Genomic DNA, 21,635 nt, shown 5'->3' on the forward strand with positions numbered 1-21,635 from the left:
CCACCTGTATACAATGGATTTTTTTCCATTCCTTTGGCTCACTGAATCAAGAGCTCTTTGGTTGGGATTGCCAACAAAGGCCTCAGGCTTTTATGGAATGCCTACTGTAGGGCCAGCCTTATACATAATTTAAAAATCAGCAAATACTTGTTTATTTCCTGGGTGAAAACTCCTTACTACATCAGTCATTAATTTGAATTCTGCAAATAACAGGTTTTTGGGTTTTTTTCTGAATTAAACACTTCTGACTGCTCAAAATTTCAACATGTTTTTTAAACTACTCTGTTCCTATTACCCATTTTGGAAGGTGTGAATCTAGCACAGTGAAGCATAAGCAGTGTGCCAGCTGCTATAAATCTTTTGACTTCGTGGCTATCCACAGCCTTGTAATCTCTTTCCTCAGCAGGTATCTTCTTCTGAGCAAAACGATATAGTTTCCAAACAGACTTCTAAGAATATGCTTTCAACTATTTATAAGAGTTTTCACTTCAAAGATCCCATGATGTTCGAAAATAGATGACAGTGTTTTCGCTGACCTACCTGTATTCTGAGATAGAGGCAGCACTGACCCCACAAAGAATAAGGCAGTCCTTAGTGTGGGATTCAAAGGAAGATTCTAGTTTAGGAAAAGAAAGGCTCTGAAAAGCTTCCTGTCCCTGCCTTCAGAAATGTAACAGAGTTTTGAGCTTGTATCTGACTGGTTATTGTTAATAAAATAAGAAATTTTATCCTATGAAAGCAAGCATCTTGAAGCAATTGATCTTCTGCCAGTTATAAAATGTAAACTTCAGTCAACAAACAGCTAGATTTCATGCACTATCAATATTCAATTACTTTTTCCTGGCTCAAGAGAACCCTTCATGGGAACTGAGCTAGGATTAGGATTAGGTTGGGATCCTAACCTAGTTAGGATTAGTGCTTGCCATGAAACGGTGTTTTTTGTGTCAACATTAAGTTGCAATATGAGAACACCTGTGTAAGAATTTGCTTTCTGCAATTTAAAACCTGAAATGTTAAATCACCATGGTTAATGAGAGTAATACACAGGCAGGCCCTTGGTAGTTCACTGGCATTATCACTGGAACAAATATCCATCTTTCTGGACTGTCCCTTACAAATTTTCCAAGGATAGTGTTATGTGATCTCTGCATCATTTCTCACATCTCTGTGTTTGGCTGTAGGAGTCTTGTCCATGAGTGATGTATAATATGCTCCACCCTGAAAATCTGCAATTTTATTTTTAAACCAGCACTTGCTAAATCTAAGAGGAACACTGAGTAAAAGAACATAAAAATAATTTTCAAGGGAAAGAGACAAGTGAAAAACACTTCTTTATCTCAACACTGAAAAGGAAAATAAATTTTGGAGTTTTTTGGAATTCTTTGAATTCAAACTAAAGGGAAAGCTTGCCTTCCTTTACCAATATGCTGGCAAAACAATATTTTTTATAGGTTTCCAGAGTTGGAATCTATCAAGTTCAATAGAAGAGGAACAAGGTAGAACATTTAAGCAGTGTTATTTAGGGTAGTGCATCATGGACTTTTTATTGTGATGCCACACATTGGAAATGAAAATATTTCTATTGCATTTTGGGTGAACAGACAACGTTGCTCCTGGCCAGAGGCTTCTGATATGGGGTCTTGGTCTACCTGGGCCCTGTACAGCTGCCCTGAGGATTGAAGGAAAAAATCAGTAACTCAACACATTAATGGGCCACAAACCAGCAGCTGGGAAGCAAGGTTGATTGATGCTAATATCTGGCTTTGGTGCATGTCTGTGGTTTCAATTTTCATTTTTCAATTTACATATAGGCACAGGAGTAAATGATGATAAAATCTGAACCCCAATGAGGATGACTTGATGTGGATCAAAAACCAAATTCTATAGCATCAAAATATGAAAGGTTGGAAAACAGCATGCAAAACAGTTTAAGGTCCTTACAGTTCTAAGTGTTGAGAAGTTATCAAAACTTTAAGCAAATCAAGAAATTAGTTAAGCATTTATTATCATCAATTCACAAGGTCATTAACCCCGTAGGATGTCTAAATTGATTGTAACTACTTTTTTACATTGACAGTAGCCCTGCAAGGAGGAAGAAGGATTAAATTTAGGCAAATAGGTTAAAAAATTTTCGGGGGCTTCCCTGGTGGCGCAGTGCTTAAGAATCCGCCTGCCAATGCAGGTGACATGGGTTCGAGCCCTGGTCTGGGAAGATCCCACATGCCGCGGAGCAACTAAGCCCATGTGCCACAACTACTGAGCCCGTGTGCCTAGAGCCCATGGTCCACAACAAGAGAAGCCACCACAATGAGAAGCCCGCGCACCGCAACGAAGAGTAGCTCCCACTCGCCGCAACTAGAGAAAGCCGGTGCACAGCAACGAAGACCCAACGCAACGAAAAATAAAAAATAAATTTAAAAAAAAGTTTTCTGTAAAACTGCTTTAGATCTGTTTTAAATCTTTAGTAAATTTTTAGTTGCAGTGTTGTTTAACATGGATTGTTCTGAAAGAGATACAGATTTTGAAGCCAGATTTTGACAAAAATTGAGTTTATGTGATTCAGACATTAGTATTAAGAGATCTCGGGTCTTCCCTGGTGGCACAGTGGATAAGACTCCGTGCTCCCAATGCAGGGGGCCCGGGTTCGATCCCTGGTTAGGGAACTAGATTCCACATGCATGCCGCACCTAAGAGTTCACATGCCACAACTAAGGAGCCCGCCTGCCGCAACTAAGACCTGGTACAACAACAACAACAACAAAAAAACCCCACAGAGATCTCTTGGTTGTTCAGTGGATCCCTGGATGCAAAATACAGCTGGTCTCTTTTTTACTTTCTGAGAATGGATGACTTTACACATATTTGGATAAGAATCAGAGTTAGGAATCATTTGTTTGCATGTGTAGAAAACACACTCAAACTGCTTAAACCAAAAAGAAACTTCATTGGCTCATATAATTGAAAAGTCCACTGGGAGAAGCAGCTTTAGGCATGGCTTGATCTGCTGGTGTCCACAATTTGACCAGGTTCAGGTTCTTCTCTCTTCAGTTCTTTGCTTGGTTCCTTTGTTAACTTCATTCTAGGCAAGACCTCCCCTTGTGGTCCTAAGATGACGACCAGTTATTGCAGAGACTACATGCTTCCTATCCACAGCTGATAGGAATAAAGCATATCTGTCCCAGAATTCCCAAGAAATCAGGCTGGATTAAGTCACACGCTCACCCCTGACCCAATCACTGTGGCCAGAGAAGTGGAATGCACTAATTACTTAGCGTAGCTTCAAATTCCTCCCTCGTAATCTCCAATGTGATGCCAATGAACTACCTAAATCACCAAATAGGAATTTGTGACTGTTAGAATGGTGAAAATGGAGGCTGAAGACATAATCAGTTACATGAAGAATCTTAGAAATAGAAGGAGACTTTAGAATCTTTAACCAAACTTTCTGATCTAGCCAAACAACCAATTTAGCCAAACAAACTGACCAAACTTCACAAAACATTAATGCAAAAAATAGTCATTTAGTCTCTGCAGGTACCACTTGTGACAGTGAGCCACCATAGCCTGTGTGACTTTTGAACAGTTCTACTGGAAAGGCCTTCTTTACATTGAGCATAAATTTGCTTCCCTTTCCTTTGTGCTTTATCCATTGAACCCTGTTTTACCGCTGTGGCCACAAAGAGTAAATTAAATTCTTCTTTCATATTACAGGCTTTCTAATATATATTAAAGTAGTTAAAATAGTCATCCTTAGTCTTTCTTTTCTAGGCTCAACATCCCACATTCTCTCATCTGTTATTGACGTTGAAGGAGTTAAAACACCCTCATTCTTTTGGCTTCTCTTCTTTGTATGAATTCTGGCTAGTCAATTCCATACTCAGACACACAGTTCCATACACTGACATAGAGACTCCCCATGTGGCCATTGGGAAGTGGTTTATTGCATATGTATAAAGATACTGAGGAAAAGAAGAATAAATCTTGTAGAGAGTCACTTTAATAGCAGTCTGTAGAATCAGTCTCAGAACTGATTACCTAAACTGAAATATCCACAGCCAGAATGTGAGCAAAAAGTATGGTTCGGAACATGATTTCTCTAATCTCTAACCATTAATATTGGGCTTAATTACTTATTTTGTTGTTGTAGGCTTGACTTTTAATTATTTTAATGTTATGAATTATTAGTATTTTAACAAATAAGTGCCTAGTAATAGATAGTATTTATTAATATATATTGATTTTGTGATTTACTTTATATATATATATATTTTATATTTATATAAAATAGTATACATATAATATATACTATTTTGTTTTCAAAGATAATTCTTTTTATTTTCCCATAAAAATGAATGAGAAAATATTACATCAACATACTTGGTCAGATTCTATTTGTCATTTGAACTGTGAGTTCTGTCCTAACTGTAAATGTTCTCCAGCAGGGTAACAACTTCCCAGGATCTCCAACTTGACACATTTGTAAGGGAAATTGGAGAGACGATGCCCCCGCTGTTCCTTAGGGGTAGGCAGCTTTCTCCCACCTCTTTGTCCATCTCTCACACCCAGAAACACTGAGGAAATTTAGTTACACTTACAACCTAATACCACTAACCAATACCGTTAAGTCCGTGATCTCCCTCTCTTCTCCCTTTCAGGAAATATTTGCCCTGGTATTAACTCTGAAAAGGGCTGGTCCCCATCAGACACAGGAGAAGTAGAAAGGAGTTGAACATTGAGCTAAGGAAAGCCTCTGATGAGGTTTCTGGAACTCCTCCCTCTTCAACCAATCCACCACCAGGTCTTGTAAATCTACTTCTACCTATACCCCAAGCACATTGTCTTTCTTCCAGCTTCACTGCCACCCCTAGTTCAAGCAGCAGCATCAGCTACTTGGGACTCCTGCAATGTTCTCCAAACTTCTCTCTTCCCATCCTCCAGTCCATTTTCCAAGCAGCAGACAGAGGACTTTCAACTGCAAATAGGATCATTCTTCTTTTTACTCAAAACTCTTCAATTTTCACCGCACTCAGGATGAATACAAAATTCCTCACATGGTCTGCAAGGCCTGCCTACATGTCCAAGCCTATCTCCCTCCATTCTCTCAGTTACTACATTTCAGATATACTTTTTCTTTTAGTTTTGTTAGTGGAATCAGCTCTTTTTCACCTTGGGGTCTTTCCCTATGTTCCCTATGCTGCTTGGAGCACTCCCCATCTCTTTGCCTGGCTAATTCCTACTAACCATTACCTCTCAGCCCAAGGATCATTTACTCTCCATTCTTCCCAGATAGCCCAATTTTGGACCCCATTTTATATTCGGTAAAAGCATTCTCTACTTTTCTTTCAGAGCACCTATATGTGTCTAGTGGTCCACCCTTACCCTTGGTTTCGCTTTCCTCAGTTTCAATTACCAGTGGCCAACCTCGGTCTGAAAATATTAAATGGAAAATTCCATAACTAAGCAATTCATAAGTTTTAAATTGCACACCACTCTGAGTAGCATGATGAAATCTCACGCCGTCCCAATCCATCCTCCTGCCCCCTATCCCCATCCCCAACCACTGACATCCTCTGCTCCTGACATGTGACCATCGACATCATCATGGCTCCATGACCCAGGATCACCTGAAGCAGATGACCCTCCTTCTGAGGTACTGTTGGAAGACAAATAGTAGCCTAACACTATGACACAGTGCCTACGTCACTCACCTCACTTCATCTCATCACGCAGGCATTTTATCGTCTCATGTCATCACAAGAAGACAGGTGAATACAGCACAATAAGATATTTAGAGAGAGACCACATTCACATAACTTCTATTACACTATAATTGTTCTGCCTTATTGTCAGTTATTGTTATTAATCTCTTACTGTGCCTAATTTATATATTAAACCTTATCATAGCTAAGTATGTATAGGAAAAAACATAGTACATATAGGGCTCAGTACTATCTGTGGTTTCAGGTGTCTACTGGGAGTCTTGGAACGTACCCTCCCTTGGATAAGAGCGGGGGCTCTCTGTACCATTTGAGTGTTTGAAGTCCACCTTGACCAGTAGACCACACACTGCAGGAGGAGTGGGTTGGCTCACTACTGGATCTCCAGGGTGTGGTCAGACTGACAGGGTTTGAATCCTTGTACCCTCACTTGGCAGCTGTGGGGCTTTGAATACTCAGTCTCAGTTTCTCCAATAGAAAAAATAATATTTTATTACAGGATAACCTTTTTTGTAGGGTTGTTGCAAGGATCAAATCAGAAAACGTCAAGTGTTAAATGGAGTGCCAGTCACATAACAGGTGTTCTATTTATATTGGTTATTAGTATATTATCATTGCTTTTAGGATATGTTTACCGTATCTGTTTCTTGAATAATTCTAAATAGTCTCTAGAAAAGTTATTGTTATCCAAGTTAGAACAGCACTTTAAAAACGTGTTTTTCACTAATAGCCTCACTGCGTTTCTCCCTAAAAGTTTTTTTTAATTGTCAAATATTTCAATGTAGCCAAGCTAATGTATAGTTTAATCTCTGCTTCAGAGGCTTAGAATGTGTTGCATTTATTGATTTGTTATATATGTACATATATATATATATATATATATATATATATACACACTTACTTTCAGATGCTTTGAAAAATAATCCACCATTACTTTTTATCTTTTCCCCTGATATTTCTGAGTTAAATGTATTTTAAACACAGGACAAACTGGCTGGGCCTCTTGACAAAGACATTTTGTTTTTATAAACTTCAACTTTGAAGAATAAGGATATCTTTTCCTTTCTCCTCTCTGTCTGGAAGGAAAGGAAACAGGGATTTTTTTCCTTTTTGATGGGATTTCCACGGGGGGGGAGTTTTTTATACCTTTAGCAGGGTCTATACAGTGAAAATACTGCTCTGTGTAAACGGATTATGACAGTGTACAGATTTTTCACTGTCAAGCACCTTTGGGTAAATGTTTATTTGAAATGAGGCACAGCATTTAAAATAGCCCTGAAGAAGCTGCATACTCTCCTTGACAACAACAACAAAGTTTGTGTATTAACAGTTGGCTTAACAGTGTCTGGCCTAGAGAAATAAAGACGAAAATATACTTCGGCCCTGTAATATTTATAGCATTGCCAGTTTAACCATTGTGCCCTATTTAGGAATACTTTTTGAGTGAGCTTTATATTAATGCCTAAGAACACAGTCATAAGTTGGTGGCAGGGAAGCTCATGCAGCAGAATACATGTTTGTGCTGTGCCATGGAGGACGGAGAGGGAACTCACACTGTAAAAATCCCCCTTAATTCTTATACCCACTGACATAGAGGACATTGATAACAATGGGGTTGCCGCTTGGAAATGCTGTGTCATGCTTTACATGCTTTTGTAAGAAACATCGCCTTTATGAGTTTATAAATGAGAAAGGCAAAGATTCCATTTTGTCATTCTGAGTAATGCATTTCCACATATGGCAGCAACTTGTTTATATGGCTTTCCACTGTTAGAGAGTGAGCTACTCCAGATAATGCACATATTCCAGATATCTGGAAGCTCAGCTAAGATGCATCATCACTTTACACTTTGAATCTTTCTAACTTTCATATAATCTTTGCTCTAAAAGCTAAGAACTAAAAATAATTGCCATTGTACAATAAATCTATTAGAAGTTTACATATCCTCTCTTGATTTACTTAATAGAGTCCTGCCTGTTGCAACAGCCTCGATGGAGACTCCATGTTCTCACAAGAGCATCAGTTTCCAAATTGTATTGTGTTAAAATTTGTGAACACGTTGGCATTTATACCAAAGAATGCTAGACTGCCACGTACAAAGCCTTTTTAGTTTCTTCTCTTTCGCTTTTTAGCTTTCGGTGCCCTGTCAGTGTGCGTGAGTGTATCTCTAGTTCCATCGCCACTCCCTTGTTTGTTTCTAATTGCCTGTGGATTAGAAAACATTATTAGAATTATTTCCAAAATAATAGTAAATTGGCTTTAAGTGATTATTGAAAAAACTGTCCTATGACTCAAGCATGAGAACTTACATTTTTTCATTTATTCAACAAATATAAGTTGAATGCCTCCTCTGTGCGTGTTATTGGACTGAGGGCAGCTTCTGTTCATTCCCAGTCAGCAGCTTCATGCAGGACACTATCAGTCTTTTCCTATATTGCTTCAAAACCTACTATCTGGTCTCTGCCCCCACAAAGCAGCTAGAAGGATTAAACAGAGTAAATCCTGTTACTTACCTGATGTAAATACTTAAGATTTCTGGTTGCCTCCCAGATGAACACTCTGAGTGAATCTGCACTTCTACTCTCATTGCAACTTGGTCACACCTGGCCATTTATATATTCTTTTCTCCCTGCATGAAATGTATTCCCCATGTATTCACCTTACTAATTCTGTCCTTCCTCAGGGAAGCTTTTCTGGTCCCCTTGACTAGAATAAGGTAACCTTTGTATGTGCCAATCTCAATGACTATAGCTGTAGGATTTAAATCTTTAGAGATGACTGAGCGACAACATAGAGAGGTTAATGCCTTTGAAAGAAGATCTTTATTCCTTACACTTTCAGAGAGGAGGGGACGTATTGTGCCATGCAGGGCCACATAGGGAAGCACCAGTGTCAATCGGGATGTAGAAAGGAATGAGGGGAAAGCATAGGGCACAGTCTTTATTGTGTTTTCCATGGGAAGGCAAAGCAGGGTGGGAAAACAGTTTAGGGTTGGCTAGTTTGAATAATTCCAGCAGGGTTTGGGGCGTAAGGGCGGTCCTAGTTGTCTGGCACCTGGACCTGCATTGATTTAGGGCACGGGAAGTATTGGCTTGGTGGGTGAGAGTTAGATAACAAAGATGGTTGGGGGTATAGAGTCAGGATTGGTTTATTTGCATATGAAAGGAGTGCCCTCAGGCATGTTGTTTATCATTTTAGGAATTAACTAGCTCTGGGAGGGGCAATGTCTCTCCAGCCAGAAATCCTCCCCGCTCCACCAATATGTCAAAATATCATAAAATATAGACAATAAAAAACATGATTAATACACTACCCTGTCACCTACTGTGGGATGGTACATATCTCACTGTGTTGCTTACATCTCCCAAACGTGCTAAATTGTAGGCTTCTTGAGAGCAGAGATCTTGTCTGTCTTGTTCACTACTGTAGCCCCATTGCCCAGGGTAGTGTCTCTTGCTTGGCAGATGTTCAGTAAATATTAGTGGAATGAAAAAAAAAATGAATGGACACCTTTCTATCTGGCATATGTGGTTAGTGTTTCACCTGGAAAGCATAGCATTTTTTTCCAGATACAGATTTTGTTATACCAATCAACTAAGTAAAAAATATTTTTATTTGGTTTAAATGTGAGGGTTTTACTTCTGTCATAACTCTTATTTCTCTTGTCACTGTTCATTTATTGTCCATACTCCTGGCGCTCCAAGAGGTTGGGTTCCTTGTTCCCCACATGTAGGAAACCCCAGCATTTAGCAGTGTCTCCATTAAAATCACTCAATTGTGCTTCAGCAATTAAAAGTATTTTACTTCCTACATTGTTGTTTTCACATAGAAAATCCATTAAATGCTCTGAAACAGAAAATAAATAAATAAATATGAGGCTTGTTTTTTTTTTCCTTTCCAACTAAGTAAAGTTTAATTTGGCTCCGCATAATGTGTATGATTTACAACTCTATAAAGAGACCAACACATCTCTATGTTCCTTGTGTTAGCCAGTGGTTCTTTACCAGGGGCAATTTTGCCCTGTGGGGGGACATTCCGCAATGTCTGGAGACATTTTTGGTTCTCACAGCTGGCATCTAGCTGATAGAGTCCAGGGATGTTGCTATATATCCTATAATACACAGAACAGTCCCCTGCAACAGACAGTTATCCAATCTAAAATGTCAATAGTGCTGACATTGAAAAACCTTCTGTTAGAGGGTGATGTGTTTGACCGGTTTACCTAAAAACACCTCACACATCCAACCATGTTCCCCGACTTCTCCACGAAGCAATACAAGCTAAGTAGCTGATATCTTAGAGGTAAAGACAGCAGGCCTGAGGGGAAAAGTAATTTTTAGAGGAGGACACATGGCAAGCTGCAAGAGAGGGGTTCAGTATTTCAGCAGACACCATGAAAGGAAATCTAAGTGGATTGATACATAGCATGGTGACACTGAGGTCTGGGCTTAAAATGAACACTGAAATTATAGGCTTTTTAACTGACAGTTAAAAGGTATGACTTTAAGTTAACATAAGTCATGTGGGGGGAAAGGAACAATCATATAGAGCTTGTAATTCCAAAATTGCTCTCTTTAAAACTGGAGTTGTCTTCTTAAGCTTAACATGCTGCCATTGATCAAAGCAATGCTGTCACATCTTTTTGCGATGGTCTTCAGGGCTTGTGTCATGCTCTTTTGAATAACATCAGAAGTTGCAAGCATTGCCCTTTTAGGCAGGAATTTGCTTTGGGGGGAAAAATATCAAGTTATTTGGACCTATATATGATGAATAAGGAAAATCATCCTTGCTCCTAATACCATGTTCATAAAAATTGAGGACAGGCTATAAACTATATGAATCTGACTTGAAAGGCAATTCTAAAAAGGAGTTTTAGAAATGTCTTGAGCTAAGTCATTGTCATTGGAGTATAACCTCTCAGGATGACCATTTTCAGGAGAAATGCTCATATTGAGGTATGAGTGTTAGCAAAACATTACTTGATATTCATATTGATTTCAGTGCCACAAATATATGTGGAAATAATGCCAGGTTTGCACACAACCAAATTTCTGTCAGCATGAGAATGTTTAGGACAGGTCTTATAGTGCTTTTTATATGTAAAAGTTTAAATTTTTTCTTTTCCCCAGTTTTATTGAGATATAATTGACATATATAATTGTATTCATTTAAAGTGTACAAGATAATGATTTGATATATGTGTATATTGCAAATGATCACCACAGTAAGTTTAGTTAACATCCATCACCTCACATAGTTACAACTCTTTTTCCTTGTGATGAGAACTTTTAAGATCTACTCTTCTGGCACTTTTAAATATACAATATGGGGACTTCCCTGGTGGTACAGTGGTTAAGAATCCGCCTGCCAATGCAGGGGACACGGGTTCGAGCCCTGGTCCGGGAAGATCCCACATGCCGTGGAGCAACTAAGCCCGTGAGCCACAGCTACTGAGCCTGCACTCTAGAGCCCACGTGCCATAACTACTGAGCCTGCGTGCCACAACTACTGAAGTCTGCGTGCCTAGAGCCCGTGCTCTGCAACAAGAGAAGCCACCGCAATGAGAAGCCCGCGCACTGCAACAAAGAGTAGCCCCTGCTCGCCGCAACTAGAGAAAGCCCACGTGCATCAACGAAGACCCAACGCAGCCAAAAATAAAATAAAATAAAATACTAATAAATAATAATTTAAATATATATATATACAATATGGTGTTGTTAACTATAGTCACCATACTGTACATTACATCCCCAGAACTTATTAATCTTATAACTGAAAGTTTGTACTTCAGTACACATCATCCATTTTCTGCACCCAACCCCCCACCTCTAACAACCACCAATCTGTTCTCTGTTAAAGTTTAATTTTTAAGTTGTGATACCACACATACTTCAAAATCTGGGAATTTCTACTTTAGGCAAGGAGGTATTTAAGCTTTTTCCTCAGATGTCAACTTTACTTTGGCCACATAGACCTAATTTAGGATGGCTTTTCAACATCAAATCAAGTGCCTGTCTAGTGTACTTGAGATAAATTAGTGTTATAGAAGAAGAATTGATAAAACTACAAGTCTACTCCTAGTAGAGTAGCAATGCATCACAGTTTGCCAGGGAGAGACCTGATTTTAAAATGGGAAGTCCTGCTTCCTGGGAAACCCCTTAGTCCTAGGCAAATCGAGATGGTTACCAAACTCCCAGTCGCTTAGCTAACTCCTCTGTTCTTTTTGGACTATCTACAGTGAAAACAAAACAGTGCCTTCCCATAATAAATAAAGGAAAAGGACATACCCCTATTGGGAGTAGCATAGCAACTCAAGTCAAACAGCAACGTATGTTAGCTGAAAGTAGGCTGAGCTAATGGCTAACTTTTATGCTGATTCAAACTGAAGTCAGAAGTTCTATTTCATGGCAATGCTGCAGGCCATGTTTTACCAACCAATAACAAGAACAACAGCAATAACAAAAAATAAAATAAAATTTTATGTTTCAACCATCATGCTTATCATATTTGTTTTGGTTTTTAGGAGAGCTATTTTGACAACTAATGTCCTTGGGCAAGGAAATAATAGGTTACTTAGTTCTTCAATGGCTTTGTACAGTGGATCTAGCAATTACATACAATGCTTGAAAAATGAATTATGGTGGAGTTTAGCTGAAAGTTAACATTAAAAATATACATCATTGAGGGGGCATTTAGGGTTATGCAGATAGGAAAGCAGATGGCGTGGCAGTGAAGCACTGGGGTCCGGAAGAGCTGTGTTGGCATCCTGCCTTAGCTGGTGTACGAGTGAACTAGTTGTTGGGCTCTCTAAACCTCAGTTCCTTCATGAGACAAACAGGCACAATTATGGTACTTATCTCCTGGAACTGCTGTTTATTAAATGATAATGAATGTACAATACTTAATACTGTGCCCAGCATGTAGTAAGCATGAAATAAATGTAAACCATTATCATTTGCACCTGCCAAAAGTTTCTGTAATAGTATATTCCGACTGTATTTAAGAGTCATGTTATTTCTTTAATTTCTTATTTCCTATCCATTACTCTTTGTAGAAGGATCTTGTTTAAGAAATATACAAAGAACACAAAGAATTCTGATAAAAGATGTTTTGCTATGTATCATTCTAGGTTCCAAAGATCAATACAGTGTTACTCTAAGAGAATATTGATAGGAAAAAATCACCCATGACACAAAACCCTTGGCTGTCCCAAATCAGGATGAGTTAAAGAAAGAAAAAAAGAAATTCTAAAAACTAAAACCAAACAATTAGAAGAAAAAAAAGAGTCAATAAGTATTAGATCCAGATTTGAACTACTAGTGCATCGTGCAAGCAACTTTATGTATACCTTAGGTGGGAGCCATTGAGACATCTTACTTGGGACAAGAAAGCAAGGTGTGTATTAAGATAAAGATGTTAGAAACCAAGTAATAACAACCCAAGATAGTTGCTACACAGGTTTTTAAAAAGGAAGATAATGTGCCCCAAATTGTCCTGTATAATTATCTCCAAAGTTCCATAACATGATGACTTCAAAACTAGTGTGTTACATATATGTAATTGAAATAGTCAACAATTTGTCCCTCAAAAGTTTCTCTTACGGCTGTTTTGAAAGCAGATATTGACTGAATAGTTTAATACTGTTTAAAAATATTATCAGGAAAATACCTGGAAAAAGCAAGTTATGACTTTGAAGGTTTAGAAAGAAAGGTAAGACATGAGGCAAAACCAGCACTTTCTTGCCAAATGAGGGCTCAAGATGTGCTGTTTGGTGAGCTCCAGTGCCATTTGGAATACAGCTGACAGATGATTAGGGGAGGTCACTGACTATCTCATTTTTTTCTGTGACCCAGTTTTAGAAATCTGCCACCCAGAAAGAAGAGAACAGCTCTCAAAGGATTCCATACTCTGGCAATCAGACCCCGGGTTAGCCTCTGCTTTCCTACGTGAGCCTCCACATCATTTGCTCACTCTCTGTTGCATTCTAACCGTAAATTTAAGGCAGTAACTGGTTATTCTTTTTATGTTCTTTAAACTTTATTTGAATTGGTACAGTGCATTTTCTGTCTTCATTAATATTGTTGGAGACTGTAAAATCCTGAAAAGTTACACTAAGGTATGTTAGTCTCCTTATAATTTCCTCTAACATTTCAAATTCATCATAAAATGATTGAGCATGTTCTCTTTTCTAAATGTCTTATGTAAAGTGCTGAGAGAGTGCCATGGGTATTTTAAGAATGAAATCAATAAAAGGTTTTCTGTTTTTCTGTAAAAATCAGTATGGTTAGAAGAAATACATTTAGGCTAGGACTTTTGGGTCAAGCACTTAAGAGTTGACCAATTTTTTACTGAATTGATTAGTTGTCTTACTCTTGTGAAGTTACAGCTAAAGTTTTTAACCGAACACTCTTCTTAATCTCTCTGTTCTATCAAGATGAGGTTTTTTTTTTTGCTGGTGTTTCAGGTTTTATAACAGATCACATTTTTACTTGGCTTCAAATCAGTTTAATTCATCTTTAGGCAGACTGACTGAATTCTATGAACTTCAGAGTCTCTGGTGATAAACTTCTCTGTCATCTCTGTATTATCTCTTTTACAGCCAGATGGGGAAAATGGTTTACATCAGGCACAATGTATATTTGAACAATAAGGTCACAAGCAGAGATGTATTATCTTTTATGGGCAGTGAGACATGTAACGTGTTACAGCCTTCCCCTTTAAGCTACATAGCAAATGGGACACAGCACTTTGTTTTTATGCCTGGATTCCCATACGATATTATTTTCTAAGCATGTTCATGTTAACAACCTGAGCCTATTTAAAGCAGCATTTCCTCTTAAAGTGTAGAGGAGGAGGATGACCTTCATTCCAGTCCTCTTAAGTTTGATTAAAGCCACCCGAAATAAGTTTATTGCCTCAAACTCTACTCTTATCCTCTGTGTCTTAGGTTCTCTTCCTCTCTCTGTATGGGAGGAATCAGCATTCTATTAAAAGGCCTGGCCCAGAAGGAGTAATCATCACACTTCTGATTTTGGATCTATTCCCTTGTTAACAGACAATTTTGAACTATGTGGAAAAGTAAAACAATTTAAGGGAATGGAACAGTTTAATTCTAGCATGTGGAATATGTTTTAAGTTCTGGTAGGAAGTGCTTCCATAGCACATTTTTTTTTTTTTTAAAGAAGGATAGTGTAGCTTAGGAATTGGCATGATTTAAATAATAATGAGAGACAAGATATAATTATCACCATAACCTAACTTGCTTTTTCTTTAATGTGACCCTAGTTTTGGGGATCTGATTACGTTTGGCATTTCCAGCAAAACATAAATAATTTTAAATGTCTATAATAGTCCAAAAGAATACTTCTTTGGCTAATTAACTCTGGAAGCAAAAGAAAAAAAATAAACAACAAAAATAAACAACAGAAAAAACCTTCTTCTTTTCCCTCTGTAGAATTGTTTAAAGAGAGGTTCAAAGTGTTTGGTTTAGAGCTCTGTTTCACTTAATATTTCCAACGGTGGTTTATGAAAGATGGAATTCTTGAAGTTCATTAATGGCACTAATATGGTCCAGATTGTCAAGATCTTGATTCATAGGAACAAAATTAAGAACAAATTAATCAAATACAGGATAAAAATCAGCAGTAGGATTAAAAAGCAAATTTTGTTAAGGAAGAAAAGTAGCAGCTGGGACATACGATGCTCAGGAACCATGTTTTACCATGGCTGAGTGGTTCTCAAACTCAAGAGTGGATCACAGTAATAACCTGGGGGCTTGTTAAACCAAAGATCACTGTCTCCCACTCCACACATTTCTGATTCAGTAGGTCTGGGGTAAGGTCGAATAATTTGCATTTCTAGTAAGTTCTAAGGTCCAGGAACCACAGTTTGAGAACTACGATTCTACCAAAACAGGCCCTCCTGCAGTCACAGTGTAAACTGAGCACTCTCCTGCCCCGGGTAATGTCCCTCTGCTGCCCCAAAATGAAAAGGGGGAATTTCCTCCTTTAAATACCACATTCCCGGAATCATGATCATTGCTCACTTTCTCCACCACATTTGTCCCCTAATTGTACATGGGACATTCATATAAATATACAAGTTTTTATTACAGTGTGAAAGAATTGATGTATTATATGTTAATTTACAATGAAGGTAAATTACAAACACACCATGTCATGTTACTTGATTAACTTGTCACAGGCTTAAAGTATTGAATAAGCACTTAGACTTGCTTCTCTCTGGTTAGCAGTAAAGGATCTTTCTAGATCTAACCCACTGGAGAGTTTTAAAATAACAAAGCCTGGGTCCCATTCCAGATGAATTACATAAAAATCTCAGAATGGGGACCTGGTAATTAAATCCCTTTCAGGTAGTTCTAGTGAGTAGCCAGGGTTAAGAACCATTGGTAACTCTAACCATGTATTCTCACTGGCTATCAGTGAGGTGAGATCGCCCCCATGGGGGAAAAAATTAGTTCTCTAGGGGCAAAAAAATACCTTAGCTGTTATACTGGTTTGTGGGCCTCCAGAGGACCACAGCACATACACATGTGTGTAGTATATCTGTAGCATTAGCATTTCATGGGTTGGGGACAATTAGGAAAAAAGACTCCCTTAGAAAATGATCATGAAAAAAGGTTGAGAAATACTACCCTAACCCTGGTAGACTGCTGTTAGTTTTCAATACTTCAACTTCCCTCTAAAATGGAACACAAATCTTTTTGGGTGCTCTTATAGATATTGGTAGGGAAAAATAGCATTTAAAAATTCTACTGGGCTTCCCTGGTGGCGCAGTGGCTGAGAGTCTGCCTGCCGATGCAGGGGACACGGGTTCGTGCCCCGGTCCGGGAAGATCCCACGTGCCGTGGAGCGGCTAGGCCCGTGAGCCATGGCCGCTGAGCCTGCGCGTCCGGAGCCTGTGCTCCGCTACGGGAGAGGCCACAGCAGTGAGAGGCCCCCCTACCGAAAAAAAAAAAAAAAAAAAAAATTCTACTACATGTTGATCACCTAGCTAGGTGCTTTTACATATAGTATCGAGTAATGCTATCCTGCATTTTTCCTCTAGAATGTACATAAAAATTATAATTAGTTTTGTTTCATTCTGGCTTCATAATATTTATATTGAAAATAACTCCTGTCTTCATGAAGCTTACAGAAAAATTCCATTTGAATCTGTAAGGCAACCAGGTGGCTTCAAATTGCTTTCACTCTAAACCACTATCAAATGCATGTAATGAAGTTCAGAAAACAACATTCATTAAAAGAAATCACAATAGAAAACAACCTCCATATCCTTATCTCAATAGTATATTATTTATCTAAAGAATCATAGAAAATTATTATTTCATTAATTTATGGTAATACAGCTTTACAGTATAACTTAAGACTTGAATATATAGTATATTTGTAGTATAACTTTGCTACAAAAAGGCAAGTATATTAAAATATTTATATATGGTTGCATGTATTCTTTTGCTATTTGCAAGGGTACGGATTTGTTTTAAATGTACTCAGGATTTTGTTTATATTCAGACATGGTAAGGCCAAAAGATCGGGAGATAATTGCCATTGAAAAGATATAGTTGACCCTTGAACAAAGTGGGAGTTAGGGGCTCCAACCCTCCTTGCATTTGGAAATCACGCATAACTTATAGTCAGTCCTCTGTATCCACGGTGCCTCATCCTTGGATTCAACCAACCATGGATCCTGGAGTATTGTTACATTTACTGTTGGAAAGAATTCTCATATATGTGAACCCACACAGTGTTGTTGAAGGGTCAACTGTAGTTTGTCACTCACAGTTCCCAAGGGGAGGGGACATGCCATACCATGAAGGGCCACATGGGGAACAACCGGGGTTGGTCAGGAGGAGGGGCGAGAGGGAGACCTTGGGCAAAGCCTTTACGGTGCTTTCCAGGGAGGGAATGGGCAAGGCCAGGTGAGCAGGTTTAGGGTTGGATAGTCTGGATGGTCTTGGAGGGCTCTGGATTATCAAGGTGGCCCCTCGCTGTCTGGTACCTGGTCCTGAGCTGATTAGGGCAGAGGAGTGCTGCCTCCTGGAGCGCTGAACAGAGGAGGCAGGTGGGGGTGTGCGCTCAGAATCGGTTGCTCTGCATCAACATTGTGCTCAAAGGCAAAGCACGTTGTTCACTATCTCTAGGAATTAGCTAACTTGGGAGAGGCAGTCCCTCTCTAGTCCGTGAGGTCCCCGATGTTAGAGCATCAAGAATATAGAAGATAAGAAGATACAGTTAATGTAGTTAAATATAGTTAATACAGGGTTGTGTCCCAGAAAGTCAGAACCATAAACTAAATCAGCTGTGGAAAAGGAGAAAGATATTCAAGTGTGCAAATAATGTAACCAGGCACTCTGAAGGTCCATTTCTACACAAGTACGTAGAAAGTTTTACCCAAGTATAAAGTTATTCAAGGCTTCATGCTATTGCATAGATAAATCTAGAAAAATCACTAGTCCTAAACAGTGAGATATGTTGGGAGGGAGCTGGGGGAGGGAGGATTTGACTGACATTATGGCCTAATTAAGTCTGTCTCCTGTCTTCTTTCTCTATGTACTTGGTTTGTGCAGAGACAGAATATAAGGACGGAAGTTCAGAGCAGACACTTTCTGTTACCAGACAGGACCAGTACATAAAGAGATAGCAAGTTTGTTGCGGCGCAAGTGTGAAAATATATAGCTTCCAAATAGGACCAGGAGTTTTATTACTGCTGTTATGTTATTTTTACTGTTCAACAAAAAGAAGGCAACATTGTATCCTGAAAAGAAACTAAAGTGTACAGTAAAGTGGGCCAGGGCTGGAATTCTAACTCAGCTGTTTACTGTGTAATCTTGGGCTATATATGTTACTTCTCCAAACATAAGTTTTTTCATCATAAAATGCAAATTATATCTAGTCTTGAGATTGGAAACAATTAAGAAGCAAAACAGATGAAGATTTAAATATAAAAACTTTTAAAAACTAAATTAAACTGAATTTGAGGATGTGGCCAAGAGATTGGAAACAATTAAGAAGCAAAACATAGGAAACAGATGAAGATTTAAATATAAAAACTTTTAAAAACTAAATTAAGGGCTTCCCTGTTGGCGCAGTGGTTGAGAGTCCGCCTGCCGATGCAGGGGACACGGGTTCATGCCCCGGTCCGGGAAGACCCCACCTGCCGCGGAGCGGCTGGGCCCGTGAGCCATGGCCGCTAAGCCTGCACGTCCGGAGCCTGTGCTCCGCAACGGGAGAGGCCACAACAGTGAGAGGCCCACATACCGCAAAAAAAAAAAAAAAAAAACTAAACTAAACTAAATTAAGCTGAATTTGAGGATGTGGCCAAGGTGGATAGACATAATGAGCTTCTTAATATTTCATCCCACCATTAAACTTCCCCACCCAGGCTCAGGCAAAGAACCTGCTTTTTTTTTTTTTTTTTTTTTTTTGGCCGTGCCTTGCGGCTTGTGGGATCTTGGTTGCCTGACCAGGGATTGAACCAGGGCCCTGGCAGTGAAAGTGCAGAGCAGTCCTAACCACTGGACCGCCAGGGAATTCCCAGCCACTCTTCTAAACTTATCACATGATCTAGCTGAGAACAGATCCTGGGTAAGGTGTCTCCTGAGCTGGGAAGAGCAAGAGGAGGTGTGACTTGAGCTGGGCTTGCCCAGTCCCTGCTCCCAGTCTCAACCATCACGCAAGGCCCTCTTCCTCCTCCTCCAAGAGTGAGTGAAGAGTGGTAAAGAGGAGACAATAGGTCCCCACCTCCCCACCCTGGAAAAATTAGAAGTGGGGGTGGAAATCTCCCTATACCACTTTGAAGATGATTATGAAGATAGACTACAGATAAGATATGCAAGATGCCTAACCAGAGCAATAGGCATGTTCAGTAGAGATAAATTCACCAAGACTTCGTTTATCACATATAGCTTATTCCTTCTTCTGGTATTGAATTTAGTGAAATAGCTCTCTTTTTTTCTCTTATATAATATTCAACACTAAACTTTTTATTTATGAGAAAAGGGGATATTCTGTCTGAATCCGAGTTACTTGTAATTATGTATTCTGAATTAACTCATTGATTTTACATATAATTCTCAAATTCCATTCCAGTAAGAATGTAGATTGGTTAAAAAAAAAAAAAATGCCAGAAATAATGTAATAGCAATCTGTAAACACAAGTATTAAATCTTACTATTCAGTTGTTTTTGTTGGGATTTTAGTTGATCACATTGAATGGTAGGTATTTAATTCATCTTTCCAGATAGAACAATTAGGCACCTTCTCATTATTACACATACAAGTCAACAAAGGAGAATTTGGTAGCTTTCAACAATGATACTAACATATACTATTTATGAAGTGTTTTATAAAGTTTCAGGCACTGTGCCAGGTGCTTTATAAAGCTTTATTTCTAGTCCTACAACAACCCCAGAAGGAATTATTATTATGCCAATTTTATAGAAGAGAAAACTGAAGTTCAGAGACGTTGAGTAATTTTCAAAGTTGCAGATACAGATTGAAACTAGTAAAGTCAGAATTCTAACGCAGAACCCTGCAAAGCCTACATTTTTTCCTTTAAATAAGTCCTTCTGCCTCCCCCCACCCCAAGAACCTAAGGTGAAAAGAAAGAAAACAAGGTTGTAGTTCCATTAGCATAACTAATAAGTGACCTTGGCACTTCATTTAACGGAAGTTTTGTAATAAGGGGTAGGAAGACAACCCTTTTTTAACCCTCACATATGAGTTTAAACACATGATTCATTTTGAACTAAAATGTTTAGCTGATTCATCCAAACTATGTTGAGAGTTCAGAGAAAATGATAAAAGTTCTCCTGCATTTATTATAATTTGAAGCTTTTAATGGGCACACCGTTGTTTCTAAAGTTCACCAATACCCTGTACTTCTCCTTTCATAGGATTCATCACATTGGGACAGGATAGGTGCTCATTATTCATTGATTATTTGAATGCACTAATTAATGACTAAAGGCATAGGGGTCTCAGAAACGGTGTTAGAGGGTATTAACTTCAGGCAAGAACAGGAGAGATTCTGTAGGACCCAACCTTTCTCCAACTATAGCCATTCCTTTTGAAAATCAAAAATTGCTCATAATTGTGCACACCATGAAGCTTTGAACACTTTGTGCCATGTACAATATCTATTGTTGTATTTTCATAATTTTAATCTGTAACTGCAAAACCACCCTGATTATAGACTCCTAGGAATTAATATAGACTGCCAAAGATCACCAAACTGAAGACCATAAGCCAGCGTGAAATTGAGTATTGATGAGCTCCATGGAGAATCAGAGGTACTGATCTCTCTTGGTCCTCTCCAGTGAATTTTTCTCCAACAAAACTGAACTCCTCTGGGCTTGGTGAAGAATGCATTAGAATGCAAAAAGGTGGAGCAGATCCTGTGTCCCCTTCACCCCTCCCAGAAGGCCAGGATTCCTGCTCAGGTCCTTGTCCATCTCCCCCCTCCTGACACATGGCCCATATCTGTCTACATGGTGTCTATAGCTCTCTCCTCAGATTCTGCCCGTAACTTCTCCTTAGCATCACCAATTGTGTATGCTCTTCTCATATAGGTTTTACTGTGTTATGTTATAAAATCACATTTTTATTTCAGTGTTTTAAAAGATTTAAGTACATAAATTTTCATGTAATCATATTTTACCATCTGTACACATCTTTAAAACAAAAGAAGGTGTTTTAAAAAAAGGCAATTTGGCTACAGATGTGCCTTAAATGTCTTCATCATTTAACAGTACTTTTTTTTTTCCCCATTCCTCTCTCTCTCTCTCTTGTTTTTAACTTCAGGAAGATTATTCATGGGGAAAGTCCTAGATCCTATTTCCAAACCGAACACAAATTGTAATACAAAGCATCCTTTTATATAGACTCATCATTGCC

General features: G+C 38.7%; 1 protein-coding gene and 1 long non-coding RNA gene across 8 annotated transcripts in view; one reads left to right on the top strand and one right to left on the bottom strand.

The window, feature by feature from the left end:
* The window catches only part of SYNPO2 (synaptopodin 2), a 169,525-nt gene that overhangs the window by 40,098 nt on the left and 107,792 nt on the right, over positions 1-21,635 (top strand). The gene's annotated exons all lie outside the window — the stretch shown is intronic.
* Positions 1-21,635, bottom strand: part of LOC114902712 — a 114,532-nt gene that overhangs the window by 31,366 nt on the left and 61,531 nt on the right. The window lies entirely within an intron of this gene.

Source organism: Monodon monoceros, unplaced genomic scaffold (genome assembly GCF_005190385.1).
Source record: "Monodon monoceros isolate NGI ecotype Baffin Bay Population unplaced genomic scaffold, NGI_Narwhal_1 Super_Scaffold_20, whole genome shotgun sequence".
Lineage (NCBI taxonomy): Eukaryota > Metazoa > Chordata > Mammalia > Artiodactyla > Monodontidae > Monodon > Monodon monoceros.